This window comes from Argiope bruennichi, chromosome 11 (genome assembly GCF_947563725.1).
Source record: "Argiope bruennichi chromosome 11, qqArgBrue1.1, whole genome shotgun sequence".
Taxonomy (NCBI): domain Eukaryota; kingdom Metazoa; phylum Arthropoda; class Arachnida; order Araneae; family Araneidae; genus Argiope; species Argiope bruennichi.
Window position 1 is genome coordinate 44,253,336 of NC_079161.1, and position 17,494 is coordinate 44,270,829.

Below are 17,494 nucleotides of genomic sequence, written 5' to 3' on the forward strand. Positions count from 1 at the left end.
ATAAATTAAGAGTAATGCAAGTTCAGGAAAAGAAAAAGTCAGAAGCAAAACAAATGTGACTTATTTGTAAAGCATATTTATTAAACAAAAGGTAAAGAGCAAAAAAGATGCTATATGTTTTTGATATCATTGATAAAAATTGAGATTTTTATCTCCCTGGAGCAAATTACAGGAAAAAAAAAAACCCTTATATTTCATGATTGGCATGAAGGTTAATACATAGTATATCTCCCAGACGATGCAATACAATCCGTACAATACCTAGGCATGCTGAGTATCAAATTATCGATCTGATCTTGGGGAATATTACACCAATCATCAAGCAATGCTCTCGGAAGTTCCGGTAGACATGTAGGAGGTGGTTGACGGGCTGCAACTCGTCAGCCCAGCATGTCCCACACATGCTCTACTGGATTCAAGTCCGGTGAGAATGCTGGACAGTCCATACGGGTGATATCCTCCTATCGAAGGCATTCGTTTACGATGTTTGCACGGTGAGGACGGGCGTTGTCATCCATAAACACGAATTCTGCTCCCGTGGCGCCCCGAAACAAACGTACATGTTGTTCCAGAATGACGTCCCGATACATTTTGCCTACCATGGTTCCAATTTGAACATGCAAATCCTCATTCGGTGTTGTAACTCGGGGGTGACATGTGCTGTAACGTCTACTCACATTGCCATCACCTTGGAATCGTTGTCAAAGCCTGGAGATGACACTCTGGGCAATTCCAAGTTCTTTGGATACTTCCAGCCCTCATTCCACCCCGTCGATAATTCTACCACCTAAAAATTATCCAAAAGCGTCTTTGTGTTATAACTATGCTGTTATTGCACTGAAAAGTTTATAAAGCGCTTGCGAACAATTTTACTTCTTTGTCTGTATTCCTTATACATCACTCTCTTACACTCCCGTCATTTTGACGTATTATCGGTGTCATCTGGTGGCTTCCTGCAATTTGCATGTGATTTTTGAAGATGTGTGTAGTCATTTTATGGGTGATATATGTATTTTAGAGTTCGATTTCTGCGTGACTCTGAATTATCCTTAATTTATGGACATGAGTGTATTAGACTAAGTGGATATTTAAAAATCAACTATAATATACTTCTAAATTGTAAACTTATGACTCTAAACCTAATGAATGACACGAAATCAAATTCCATATCTAGATTGCAAGAAATATGGAGAGACGATTTCCAAAATAAAGTCACCGAAGTGAAAGAACTTTGCGTTTTCAGAAGCAATAAATGATAAAAAAAAAAAGTTCATAAAATGGCTGAATAATAGATGATGGAAATTTTTATGAATGTTCATTTGAGCAATAAAAAACGTCATACAGAAATGAATAAGATACAATATAAAACTAATCACGCATAATCATTTATTAATCAATTTTAGGGTTAGACTTCATAAAACAATTTTAAAACGCTCACCCTATCTGTTTGCAAAATATTGTATCTGATTTGTGGCATTACCACTACTCAGCACTTTATTGTTTGAAACGAATCATTTTATTGCATCATCTGAGACTATCAATTCTCCACCTTAGCTGCCTTAAAACCTTAACTATTCTGTTTCCTCGAATTTCGAATTCATTTCTATCAATGTATGGTAGACGTAATTATTATTTCAGTTGTTATAACCGTTTCAGATTCCTTAAGAGTCACAGCAGTATTACACTCTCTACTAAAATCAGCTTTACAAGTAAATAATTCTTAGATAAAGTATGGTTCTCATTGAGCTCAAATGAGAACATAATCAACGAACGAATGCTATCTCTACTCTTTTTGAAAAGAAATAAACGGCACTGCTATTACCTATTTTGTATAATTTACCTTTTTTCTACTAAGTACGTGAAAAAAAATGTTAATGTCTTTCCTACCGTTGACTTTACTTACCATTTTTTAACGGAAGTTATTTTACTTTCTACCTGCATATTATTAATTCATTTTTAGTTGTGATTTTATATTCGTTTCTATATATTCTCTTCCGCTATTATATTTCTTCGATACTTATATTAATTAATTGAAATTCATTCTAAATAACCAACAAGACTCCCACCACCTTCCCTCCAGCTTTCAATCCACACGTATTTATTATGGTATATTCTGTGCTCTTTTTCATGGAAAAGTATACAAACAAGGTGTTGCTTTAATTAAGGATTATGATAACAAATAAAGGAATGACTCACCTCATCCAAGTCTCGATATTTATTACAGCGAATAGATTTTTTTGTATACAGATTCAAACTACACATTTTCGAGCGCGTTTACAGGAAGCATCCGTTTCCTCCAAGCATCCCCTAAGAATGCCAGTCTCAAAAACAAAAACAAAAGGTCAATGCTCAGGGTTTTTCATTGCGCCATCTGTTGGCGTTCAAGTGAATCACCACAAGGCTCGAACTTCCTAATCTGTTCGCTAAATTATTTGGTGGCAAATGTGATACAAATAAACAATTTAGATCTGAAAACCTTTAATCATTTCATTTATTACATTTATCAACAACAGAAATTTTATTTATTACATTTATCATCAACCTAAATTTTGTTTCTTAAGTTGTTTTGTTTCTATGTTATTATGTTTACATTCATAGTTATGCTTCATCATATTTCACATTTGTATAAAAACATACATACAAATGTGCTGAATACATGTATTTAGATACAAGTACCGAAATGAGTTTGACTTCATTTACTAAAAATAATTATCTAAGGAATTCAGGTTCCTTTTCTTTCTTTCTTTTCTTTATTCAGAGATTTCACATCAGTGCAGATAGATAGATCGTTAGTCTTATCAGTGAACGTATGGGTTGAAAATTTGATTCAAATCTAGAAATCTAGCATTAAAACTATGTGTCAAACTTAACCTATCTATTCAACTGTATTTCTGAGTTACTGAACTCAGACGCTGTGATATCCAATTAAGGAATTCTACATTAATATGGACAGGAATTTAACACTTCAGTTTCTCGATCACAGGAGATATTTTCACAAGTTGAGCTTAACAGGTTTATGAATTATCGTGTTCATCGAGAAGCAGGTGTAATTCCAAAAGAAATATTTTTCTAACTCTTCTGAGTCGTAAGTATGGAAGATCAAGAAGATATAAATTACTAAATTCTTTGATGAATACAATGCTTTCACTGTATAGTTTCATATGAGAAAAAGAGTTGTAAGTGGACAAATGTTGCTTTTATGTGCTTGGTTGCAAACGGACATTTATGATAAAAGGAATGAAACATTATTTTTCATAGAAAGTATAATTCCCCCCACCCCTGCTCTAGATTATTTTTTTAGAAGTTTGGCAAGTAAGTTTTCAGTAATTGGTGAAAATTTGAAGAATCTTAATTTAAAATTGTATCAATATTTTCTGATCTAAATTAAGATCACATATTCTCTAATTTTGCTTAAGACGTAAGATTTCAGTTTATATGCATCATATATTTATATAATCTGAAATCAGTGTAAGTGAAATACAAGTGCAGTTAAAAAATGGACTATAATGTAACAGAGAAAAAAAATAAGCGTAATCCTTCAGAAACTAAAACTTTCTAGATTCTGGTGATTGGGAATTATAGAAGTAAGAATAGTGCAACTGGAGATTATAAAGCACATTATTTTTAAAAAAAATTCAGACAGAAAAGTAGTAATACTACTTATAATTTTTGAGTAAAAAAAAATATGTTTTTTGATAAGTATAAAAGCAGCATTATATACTTTTATTGTTTTCATAATGCTTAATTTCTAACCTTCTTCCCTAAAAAAGAAAAATCATTTTAAATATTTTTTTTTTTCCAAAATTCGTTTTTAAGGGCATGAGGCAGTATGAAGAAAAACTTTTAAATATAAGAAAATCCTCCTTAAATGTTTATTATTTTCTTTGAATAATTCAAATATTTAAATAAAGCAATTTTTAATTAACGGTTGAATTTTTAAAAAAATTATGTTCAAAAATATAAATAAACTATTCATGCATGCTTCTGTAATTAATTTTTTATTTCGATATTTATCTAAAAATAATATTTTTAAGATTCTAGAACAATTTCTTAAAAATGTCAAGATATTCATATCAAATATTTTCGAAGAAAGTTCTTTGGAAACATTCCATTGAAAAAAACATTTTGAAATTATTTAATAACGTTCTTTACGTAAACATATACAACTATATCCAAATCAAAATTAAGAAAAGACATCTTTTAAAAAAAACTTATTTAAAAGCAATTTATTATTAAAATTCTACTTTATGTTGCCAAGTATCTTTCGAAAATATTTTTTGGTGAAAACAAAATGGATTTCGATTGAAAAATTGTTTTACACTAAAAAAAACCTTTCTATAAATGCTCTTTGCAATATTAAAAGGACCCAATAGGCTTATTCAAAGCATGCAAATCCTTTTTCACTAGGCTCAATTTCATAAATTATAAAAATACCAAAACAATTTGTCTTCATGAAGATAAGATGAAAAGTTCGTCAAACAGGACGGATGCCCATAATTTAAGTGCAACTAAAAAAGAATCGAGTAGAAAAAAAAATATTAAAAGATACCCAAAAGTGATTAAGCACTTTAATAATTACTCATCCTAAACTAACATTCTGAAATGAATTTCATGTTTTCGATCTAATCACTACAAAAACTGAACGTGTCTCCATTAATCAAATAAATTTATTACTTTTATACACGATGTAGGCGTGTAAATATGCCATAAAGTCGATGACAAAAGAAAACAGTAAAAAAAAGAATATAATCAGTAAATTAAACAAAAATAACTAAACATTAATATACTTCATACAAGATGGCTTTTTTGTTAAAATTTGATTAGAATTATTTAAAAAGAAATAAATATATGTTAATAATCTCAAAAAAATAAAAATTGTTAATGTAGTAATAATTACATACTTATCATTTATGCCTCTAAAAGTTATTTGAATTCATGGGTACTATTGTGAATAATATTTTTAGTAGTTTAGTGCTACTTTACCAGCTTCATTTAAAGCTATTCTTTAAATATTATTATGCCCTTAATTTATTCTAAATCATGATTTTAATATTTTTTCCAAAAAGATTTAAATTATGATTGAATAATCTTAAATTCATTTAATGAACTTTCTTAAATTTATAATAAATGGAATAAATTTAAGGATTTTTTTTTTTAAATTTTCTATGCAATTTGTTTTTTAAAAAAAATGGCCATGTTGTAAATACAATTTTGTTTCAATTGTATACATTTATATACATTATTGAAATGGGTTGCCATTTCTTTTTCAGATTTTATTAAAAAATCCCTTTTTTCTCATCATTTACTGTCTCTTTGAAACTTTTAATTAATTTTAGTTTTTCAAATTAATAACAAACAATTTAGTCGAATGGGAATTGTATACCATATTTGATAGGTGCTATGATTCCACAAATCAAATACTCTTTATATTCAATTCACTGACTTTAAAACTAATCTGTTCCTTTTAAAGGAGTTATTTCTTCTCGAAACCACCTTTGAAAGAAGAGGTAGCATTTTATTATATAAGCCTTTATGATTTATTCAAGAATAATGAATTTATTATTTAAAGAAGATAACAGATGTTAGCACAATATTAAATTTTTTCATATGAATATATATTTCTCATTAGAATTAGCATATACCTATATTTAGCATCATTTCAAAGAAAGGGTTTTATTGTGTCCTTGAAGAAATAGATGAAAAGAAGATGCCAGCTCAGGTGGCATCTCTTTTTCATCTTGTTGCGTTAAAAACAAAGAGGTAGGTAACAAATCAATTCTCAAGTTTCTTGAAAATGGTACAGTAGATACCATTCTTGTGTGGTTAAATCGACAGTCATATGTGGTTATTCAGGTTCGTATGTAAAAGGGGAAAGAGGGTTGGACAATATTTCTTATATTTGTGAATATTTTGGAAGAAGTTTAAACAAAGCTGGAAAAGTTTTTAATAAATATATATTAATGAAAAAAATATACAAACCTTTTTATTTCGAAAGTTGTAAATATCCATTGATTAAAACTCAATCCGATCTTCAGCTTTATTATTTTTATGCTTCACTTTTTAATAAAATTTTCAGTTTTTTTTTTCAAATTTTATTAGTATAAGTAAAAGAAGTAATTTTCAGTTATTGCCATAACGAAAAAATCATATATCACCTCCTAATAAAAAGGAATGTTTCTGAAAGTGTATGTAACCTACAGAATAAATAGTTTCACCTAGATCTACCAAATTGACATCATTATAATTTGAAAGTTTGAAATGTGTATCTCCAAATGATTTTTTTTCAAATTAAAATTTTAAATAATATAAAAAAATTACATTCGATTTCTGCAATAGCTTCTCATAATAAAACAACACAAATGGATTTTTGCATCATTTTACAATAATAAAAAAAAAGTAAGGATGCCGATTATTTGCCGTAAAAATTTATTTTTTTTAATTAAATTTGAAAAAAATATTTCAATCATATTTTTACATTACAATATTTTCTATAAAATAAAATAATAACATTTAACCTGTATATATAACATAAATTAGCTTTCATTAATGTGTTGCCATCCATCACATTGATAAAATTTCAAATTAAAAGAATAAACAAAGTCTGTTAAGTTTCAGCGATGTTCTGTTCGAAATACAATAAATATTAAAAATATTTTCTAAAAAAGTAAACGTATGAAAAAGTTTGTTCCGTTACAGTTTGTTACGGTATTAAATAAAATTTGATAATTATTATAATCGTAATTTCATAATTATTTTTTGTATATATATATATATATATATATATATATATATATATATATATATATATATAAAACTAAATTCAATACTATAACATTATTTATTTATTTAATAACTATCTATTATTTAAGAAAACATGATTTATATATAAAAAACATCCACTTAAATAGTGGCCAAAGAGATAATTTCTAAATGATTAATAATAGACTTATTCATCTAATAGAAAATCTGAGTGAATTAAGAATTTATGTTTCTTGTTGATTAAGTCAATAAGTGTTCTGATGAATTACGAATTTTAATTTTTTGTAGAGAAATCCTCGATTCTATAAATCATATTTGATATTTTTTTTCAAAAAATAAAATTTTAAATGAAAAAAAAAAATATTTTTTTTTGTGTGCCAAACACCAACCGGAGCAAATATTTTAATGTTTATTAGATAATTCATCTCTATATATTTTTTTAATCTACCAAGTTTGTGTTTGTTCCATGAACCAAATCATATATTTTAGCAAATATGTTTAGTATTGGCCTAGATGATTTGGCATTTATTGGCGACAGAAAGAAATGTGCATACTCTGCGAATTTTAATCAAATATAATTTTCATATGCTATATTTTGAGCACATGAATTATTAATATTATGAGCAATTCCTCGTTTGAAATAATTGATAAACTTTTTGCAAGTTCATTTGAAAGTAAAAACACTTCAAAAAGATATATCATTTATTTCAGTTTCATAATAATACTTTTGATCATGGCAATTAATGAGCTGTCTGTGTCTTAATATAATGGTTACAAAAGGAAAAAAAAAAATTATAAATTATTACTGAATCTTTTAGAAATATTTCTTAATAAATATTTTGATAATTAGACAAGTTGTGTGAGTTCCTATTCTCTAATAAGCTAGTTATTCTCAAGGAATTTCTTTTTTTTTTGGATAACACTTGAAAGACATATAAGAAAATAATTGCCGAATTACTCAGAATAAGCTCTTGCATAAAATAAAATTTTAATCAGATTCTTGCTTTAATTTGTATTCAGCTGAATTACATAAAAAACATTTCCATCATAACAAGGACTTGAATAAAACCTTTGTGCATTAATGTAGAGAAAAAATACAAGCCGAGGTATCATTATATGATTACTAATATTGCACAATAACTCACTTAAATACTTAAAAGGTGTTAGAGACATATTTCTAAAGCGGTATTCACAAAATTATTTATCAATTATTTCAATGTTAAAAAAAAAGAAATCAGCATATTAACTACATAAGAAAATATCCATCATAATACGCTTTAAAAAAATTTTTGCATTAATACAGGAGAACACATGAAAGCCAAAATATCGATATTTGATATATAATATTGCAAAATAATTCAATTAAATATTTAAGCAGTATTAAAGACAATAATTGAAGGGTTTGTTGCAAAAAGGAGGTAGCTCCAATTGTTCAAATTTGCAGAAAACCGGCGGTAGCACCAGGAGTTACTTCTATATTTCAACAAACTAATGAGACAAATAGCTCGCGAGAACTAACGCTTGGAGCTATATCTTTCTGACACCAAACGAAAACGTTTTTTTTTTTTTTTTACATTATAGTACATATAACTCCAAAATCCTCTAATTGGAGCTAAATCCTTTTTGCAGCAAACTCTTCAATTTATATACTAAAAGTTGATTCACAAAGTTATTTAACAATTATTTCAATGGTGAAAATTGGAATCAGTATATTAACTACATAAGCCCATTTCCATTATGACAAGTATTTGAAAAACCTTTTTGCATAAATGCAGAAAAAAAAGAAAAGTCAAAGGTTCGATATCTGATTTTTAATTTTGTAAAAAAAATCGATTAAATATTTAAACAGTATTACAGACAAAATTTCTATACTAAAAGTTGATTCACAAAATTATTTAACAATTATTTCAATGGTAAAAACTGAAATTCGTATATTAACTACATAAGCCCATTTCCATTATAAAAGGATTTGAAAACACTCTTTGTGTATTAATACAGGAAAAAAAATGAAAGCCAAAATATCGATATCTGATATCTAATATTGCAAAATAATTCAATTAAATATTTAAACAGTATTGGAAACAATATTCCTACACTAAAAGTTGATTCACTAAGTTTTTTTAACAATTATTTCAATGGTAAAAATAGAAATCAGTATATTAACTATATAAGCCCATTTCCATTATAACAAGGATTTGAAAAATCTTTTTTTCATAAATACAGAAGAAAAAAAAGAAAGCCAAAAGTTTGATATATGATATCTAATATTGCAAAATAATTCTATTAAATATTTAAAAGTATTGGAAACAATATTTCTGTACTAAAAGTTGATTCGCAAAGTTTTTTAACAATTATTTCAATGGCAAAAGTAGAAATCAGTATATTAACTACATAAGCATATTACTATTATAAAAGGATTTGAAAAAACATTTGTGCATTATTGATGGAAAAAAATGAAAGCTAAAATATCAATATATGATTTCTAATGTTGCAAAATAATTCTATTAAATATGTAAACAGTGTTCGGGACATGAAATCTACATTAAAAGTTGATTCACAATATTTTTAATAATTATTTTAATGGTAAAAATTGAAATCAGTTATAAACCACATAAGTACATTCCAATTATAAAACAATTTGAAAAATACCTTTTTACATTAATGCAGGGAAAAAGTGAAAGCCAAAATATCGATATCTGATTTCTAATATTGCAAAATAATTCAATTAAATAGTTAAATAGTGACGGATACAATATTTCTTTACAAAAAGTATTATCCACAAAATTATTTATCAATTATTTCGATTGTAAAAAATGAAATCAATATATTAACAAGCAAAAAAATTCCCTCTTTATTGTTATTATTCTATATAATCTGATATTCTTTACCTAACAATTTTATTTTCCCCATGCTTTAAAATAAATGTTGTTTTGAAGGCTGATATAACATCCAAACAATTTGTATAAAAACTTGACCTGGAACTGCCTGGGGATCACCAAAGAAATAAAAAACAATGTAAATAATATGAAATTATGAAAATCTGAGAAAAAGAAGTGGAATGTTTAAACAACTCGAATAAAATTCCATATTTCATTCAAATTTCAGCTCCACGACTCTCTTGGCCTTTTTCATTTGAAATTTCATTTGGTATGTTTCCCGTATCTTACTAAATGGAAGAGCTATTGAATCTATTGAATTCTCCAGTTGCCATAGCAATGGAAAGAATGGCCATTCTTTTCTGTCAGATAAAGTAATCACCTGTCTTCCCTATTGACGAAAGCAGGAAAATCGTCTGAAATATTATTTCTCAAAGGTGAGATCTTCTGCGGAATGCCAATGTGTCGAGGCGCTATTTTTATGCTTCTACAAAATCCTCGCTTATATTATTGTTCTTCTTTTGGAACAGAAATATTTTCTGTCAGAGATATGTAGTTACCAAAAACTATTTCTACAAATGTGGGAGGTCATCACTATTTTTTATTTCATTTACTTTATGGATTGTCAACTTATAAAATAAGGTTTAATTAAAACTAAATATTTGTATTAAATTCAATAAAATATATTCCAAATTAGGATTTGTTTTGGTTTTTGGCGGCTGCGTCATCATTTCGTAATCTTTCTCTGATGCTTTACTTTCAATTTTCAGAATGAATCATTTTTATTCTGCTTTATTCTGTTCCTTATTTATTTCAGTTTTTTTTCGAAATAATAGAAAAAATATATAAACAATTCTAAAATTATTTACATTAATTTATTTCAGCATTGAAAGAATGACATCATTGTTGATTTTAAAAGTTATGTATATTAAAATTCCGATATAAAATATTTTCTGTTGGTGCAATTAATTTTATTATATACTAGCCGCCTTTGGCGACCAGCCTGTTCGCCAATCTTAATGTTCGTTAAAATTTTAATAAGTAAATATTTTATGCAATTCCAACTTTAATAGATTCTTCAGCAAAATATTTTAAAACTTCAAATTTTGATAGTCATATAATTCACTCATAATATTATAAAGGCCTTCAGTCATAACGTGATATGAATCTCTCTCATTTTCTGTTACCCCTCGTAGAATTTATGCTTTAAATTAAAGTGTAAAGGATTAATCTGCAATTAATATAATAATATTTTTTACTGAAATAAAGCATTTTTTTAATAATATGATTACTGATAATAGAGTCACTGAGCGTTTAAACTTTATGGGCACTAAAGAATATCTTTCTTAATTTATGTAATATCTCAAGAATTTGTCAACAAAATGTTCTCAGATTCATCATGAACGGATCGATTCATTAACAATGTTTCATTTTAAATGCATCAAACACAAAGAAAAGAAAATGAATCGTTTAAAATAATCGGTCGAAAACAGGTTTAAAAAAACTACTTAAAAAACGATGTACTTAAAACTATAAGCATATATAAAAAAATATATAACTAACATAAATACAATTTAATTACAAAAGCATGCAACTAACCTAAAAATAATTTAAATCATTGAAAACAGGTTAAAAAAAAACTACTTAAAAAACGATGTACTTAAAACTATAAGCATCTACAAAAAATATATAACTAACATAAATACAATTTACTTACAAAAGCATACAACTAGCCTAAAAGTAATTTAAATCGTCCGTTGATAATGGTTGCCATGCCAACAATCAGAACACAGTGCGCATGCGTGAATTTTCTTCGCCTTTTACGGTAACGCAAATGCGTGAATTTTTCTACGCCAGTTGGGGTAACGCTATGCAGATTATACATTTTTAATTTCCTTTATTCTGTGTTATTTTAATTCAAAAGTACTTCAGAATGAATCTGAAACATGGATTAATTAACAATGTTTAATTTTAAATGCATAAAACATTAAGAAAATAAACAGAATCGTTTGAAATAATCCGCCGAAAAATCTTAACCCTAGCCTCATTACTGTTGGGAGAAAAAAAGAACTAAAGCCTAAATCATTTGGCGTTGGGGAAAATGGAAGATTATTTTGGCAGAAAAGTTGGCGGTGGGGAAAATGGAAGATTTTTTTGGCGGGAAAGTTAGTTTTTAATTAATAATTAAAATTCTAATTTAAATTTCAAAAAAAGGGACCCCAGGTGCACATTCCCGACCTCTAAGGTATACATGTACCAAATTTGGTAGCTGTATGTCAAATGATCTGGCCTGTACAGCGCCAACACACACACACACACACACACACACACACACATTGAGCTTTATTATAAGTATATATATATATATATATATATATATATATATATATATATCCTGCAGTTATCAAATGATTTTTTATTCATTATTTCGTGAAAACAGAAAATTGGATACAAAGCAAAATTTATGCTAGCAACATTCATTAAAATTTTAGAAAAAATTATCAAACGATATTTGAAATTTGCTTTGAGATTAGAGAAGCAGTAATCGATATTATTTTCCTATCTTTATTTTTTATATATTATAATAAAAGATAAAAATTTAAAAAAAACACTTAATATTTAGACAGTAAATGACTAAGTATCAGAAGATTTCATAATATAATTATAATTCAGAAATGTTATTTAATTATACCAATTATTCAAAAAAAATTATTTTTCCCTTTTTTTACATTTGCCATTTGATTTGAATTTTCTTTAAAACAGTCCAGAATTCAAAAGAATAATTTGTACAAGAGGTGTTCAAATGAAAAGGTACAAAACGACACTGTGTGTATAAATGAAGACTTTATTCATAGTATACATCATAGGCCTGAGCACAATGATCCCATTGATTAACGAGCAAAAAGGATTATTTGTTCCCAGAATTCCTGTGACCGTGATGAGACCCAGTCCTTCACAGCGTCCTTGAGTTCGTCGTCCGAGTTGAAGCACTTCCCTTTCAAGTGTTTTTTTCAGGGGACGGAAAACATGAAAATCGCAGGGCGACATGTCCGGACTATAGGGCGGATAGTCGAACTGCTTCCACTTGACCGGTTCCACGTGTGTGATTCTGGAGACGTGTGGACACGCATTAGCATGGAGCATAATCACACCCTCCGTGAGTAGCCACGGTCTTTTTTTCTTGATGGACCTGCGTAATCTCCGGAGTGTTTCATAGCACACATCGGAGTTAATGGTTCTTCTGTGATCGAGAAATTCAACAAGTAGTGGCCTATTGGTTATGTTGACGGAACGTCTAGTCCCGGAAGGGTCTGGTCTTCTTCGACGAATGCTGAAACTGACTGCTCTTCATGATAGCAAAAGTGTGAATGAAGCCGAACTGGTGAAACTGTGAGACCGGAGGTGTAGATGAGGCGGTTGACAGAGCGGTCCGTCGTCAAAGGTGTAGGTGGTACGAAGGTGGTACCTCTGCTCTTTCCTGTGCATGCTCCGATATACGCCGGAGACTCCAATCGCATCCCTAGATGTCTCGCTACGTTTTACCATAGCGGCATAGGAAAATATGTTAACGGTTATGTTATTACGACGTTTCGTACCTTTTCATTGGAAATGCATTCTCTTGTATAATTACCAACGAAAGAAAACTTACTCGAGAATTATAAGATAATATTTCAATTAAATTCTCAGTGGGGAAAAAATTGGTTCACTATTTACTATTTTTTATGTTAATTTATATAAATCACAGTGATGCTAAATATTTATAAGTCTTTTACATCTTCAGCTCAAATAATTATCTATCAGCAAATTTCTGAAAATGATCTCCAACGTTAAGGTTCATGAAATTCAGTCAGTAATTAAAAACACATCGACATGTTATTTTGTCACGTAATACCATTTTCCACACCTTTTATTCACTAATAATTCGCTATAAAATAAAATATTGGTAGAACTAAGTTTAATGTCGTTTCCTCTTATATTCTTTGCTTGATAATTTTTGTCCCTACATTTTAAATTATCGGCAAAAAGTAATTTCTAAGTAATTTTAACCCAATAAATTAATTTCAATTTAATAATTCAATGAAATAAAACAACTTAATTGTGTCTGAGCAATAGTTTATCAATATTCTATTTTCACGATCCGTGCGTAAAAGATATATCAGATGTTCCATTTGAATTACTACAGTATAATTAGCATTTACTACAATTAAATAATCAATCATACTCGAAATTCTTATAACATGCAATTGCGATAACTGTTTAATATGCCGTATTTGATTCTTAAAAAGTAATCTGAAAATTTTTAGTAAAATATGCATAAGAAAGGCTTTTATAAAAAAAAGAAATTAATTATTTTAGAAAATATTATATAATTCATTTGAGAGCAATAATTAATTCTATGCATTTTGTTTATTTATTATTCAAAAAAAATCTTTATTGCTTTGTATTATTGTAGTAAAAACTTGATAAAAGTACTTGTTTTTTAACAGAAAAAAATTTACTATTCTAGGGTATGTAAAAAAATTGCATTCTAAATTAATTATTTTTATGATTAACAAGCAAATAATAATGTTAAATCAGAAATAAATTTAATTTAGATGTATTCAAGTTACATCTAAAACATATTCTTAAAGTGATATTTCAAGAAAAAGTCTGGGCGAGTAGAAAAAAAATTATATACTTAAGGACATTTTAATTGCTTTTTAATCACATTAACAATAAAAAAATGTTTAGAGTGAAAAAAAATCTTTCTTTTCTAGAGAGATAACGACTCTTTTCTTAATATTTTATGTACTTTTTCTAAAAGAAATCACATTCAGTGATGAAAATGATTTCATGTATATATATGACGAGAGTGCCAAAATGATTTACTTTATTTATTTTAATTTTTACTACAATTAAGGAAAAACTACGAGAGTACTGCGCAAAAATGAAGCTGTTATTAAAGAGATAAATACTCAAGCTGAAAAGTCTACATTAAAAATAAACTAACAATTAAAAATAATTTTTAGTTAAGTTATCATAAATAATTGTATATGATTTTAAAAATCTATCAAAATTTACATATCGTAATTTTATGATTTCATTGAGGTTTAATTAAAGATTAATTAATAGAATAATTATATTAATAGTAATTTAGAATTTATCAGGAAATATTTTTATATAATTATAAAATAAATCCTATGGAGCTGTTTATTGAGATACTACTTTTTTCGTTTAACATCTGATTTTCCCATGAAATAATATGTAATATTTCTTTTGAGATTTTCTAATATTCTTGTGCAGTTACCGTTTCATTATTATGAATTATAAATACATAGTACTAATGGGTGAAATTTTACAAGCATTAATTTTTTATACATGTCCTGTAAATTGAAATCTGACGACAAATCAGTTGAAAAGAAAGTAATTTTGATCAATTTGTATAACGAACAAATAATTGAATCATAAGTTTTAACTATGGCTTTGTCCTTGGAGAGATTGCCTTTGCCTTGTGTAGAAAATAAAGCAAAATTTGAGGAAATAATGAAATTTTATCTGTAACTACTGTTTACAAAGCTGTTTTTTCTTTTGTTAAAATTACGAACATTATATTTGGAAGACACTCTTGTTATTAGACGATAGCGTGTATTAAAATTTAAGCATTTCCCTTTATGATAACTAAAATAATTTAATCTTGCGACAACAAATAGGTTTATATATATTTACAACAAATTTGATTCTATATTTCATTTCTTATAATCTCAGAAAATCTTGCTTATTAGCTGAATAAAAAATTAAAACATTTATTTTTATTAAAATTGTATTAATTTTCATATTGTACAAAAAAAATATTTTGGGAAATATGGTGGGCAAATCTAAAATATAGCCTTATATGCTGGTATTTATTGTATGTTTTTCATAGTTTGCTTAACTATACAGTAATGTGTGACCTGATACAGGGTTTTTCAAAACTCATAGGAAAAAATTTAAGGGATCATAGAAAACATCTACGCAAGCAATTTTCACCATACAATGCATGGGCGGAGAGCAAGCAGTGAAACGCTAGATGACGCTGTAATGGAAAGCATAAAGCACGAGTTTTCTTATACATCGTCATTTCTACAGTGGATTTCAGTATGTATGACGACGTACAGTAATCAGGAAAATGCGGACATGCATTTTATGTATGGTCTGGGGAGTGGGAATACTTTTGAAGCCGGAAAACTGTACAGGTAGCGTTTCCCGAGAAGGCACGTTGGAATGATTTGTCGGGGTGGGTCAACACCTTGGCCGGCTCGCTCACCCGATTTCTCCTGTCTTTTTCCTGTGGGTCCATATGAAAATTCTCGTCTACGGAAGCCCTATCGTCTCCGAGGAGGCCAGGATTGCTGCCGGCGCCGTCCGAAAAATGCCGGATGTGTTTGAAAAAGTGCGCTTCTCACTACTTTGCAGGTCTAACGCCAGCATTAAAGCAGCCAGTTTCTGTAATTTTGCCATACAAGTTGTCAATAAAATAATTCATTACCTCCTCTATCCTTTTGATGTTTCGTTTTTTCATGTGACAGTAACGGATACCTCCTAGCGGTTCACAGTTTGCTCTCCACCCATACATTGTAAGGTGAAAATTGCTTGTTTAGATGTTTCCTATCACCCCTTAAATTTTTATCTATGAGTTTTGAAACACCCTGTATGTGCATATGGGATTGCTGCTTTGGTATACATGAAAATCTAAATTAAAAACTCATATAGAATATATATATTTATTAGATTCAATCCGTGTATCCGTATATTCAAACGAAGTATATATAATTGTTTGTGTGTGCTATTTAATAGTAATTCAAAACAGTATAGATACAAGGACCTATTTCAGGAAACATATATTCCTGTCTCTTTAAACTGATTTTTTTAATAGGATGCGTATTTTACAAAAAAAAAAAAAAATCACAACGACAATAGGGACTGTCTATACAACCAATATTTGCATGTATCTAGCTTTCTTTTGAAGTTTCATACGATGACCATCTATACAATCGCTATTTGAATGTATCTTGGTTTTATTTGTAGTTTCATATAATGATTATCTATACAACCAACATTTTCATGTATCTAGTTTTTATTTGAAGTTTCATACAACGACTATCTATAAAATCAATATTTGAATGTATCTAGGTTTTATTTGTAGCTTCATAGAATGATTATCTATACAACCGACATTTGAATGTATCTAGTTTTCATTTGAAGGTTCATACGACGACTATCTATAAAATCACTATTTGAATGTATCTAGGTTTTATTTGTAGTTTCATAGAATGATTATCTATGCAACCAACATTTGCATGTATCTAGTTTTCATTTGAAGGTTCATACGACGACTATCTATAAAATCAATATTTGAATGTATCTAGGTTTTATTTGTAGTTTCATAGAATAATTACCTATAAAACCAATATTTGCATTTATTTTCAGTTTTGTTATTGTTTTTATTTGAAGTTTCATAACGATGACAATCTATTCATATTCGCATGTATCTAGTTTTTATTCATAGTTTCATATGATTTCCTTCTATACAAACAATATTTGCATGCGTCTACCTTCTATTTATAGTTTCATTCGATGACCATCAATATCTGTCTGTATTTAGTTTACATTTGTAATTTTATAAAATGACCATCAATATTTGTATGTATCTAGTTTTTATTTGTAGTTTCATTTTTAACCCTCCCTTTTATTTTCTAGGTAAATTTTCATATTTCTTAAAATTCAATTACGCTTCTGTAATCACTTATCAATATGTTATTTTACTTTTAAAGAAATTTGAAATGTTTTATTTTTTTCCTAGAGTGCCTAAAAAAAATTTTACTTCTGGAAAGCTTTACAAG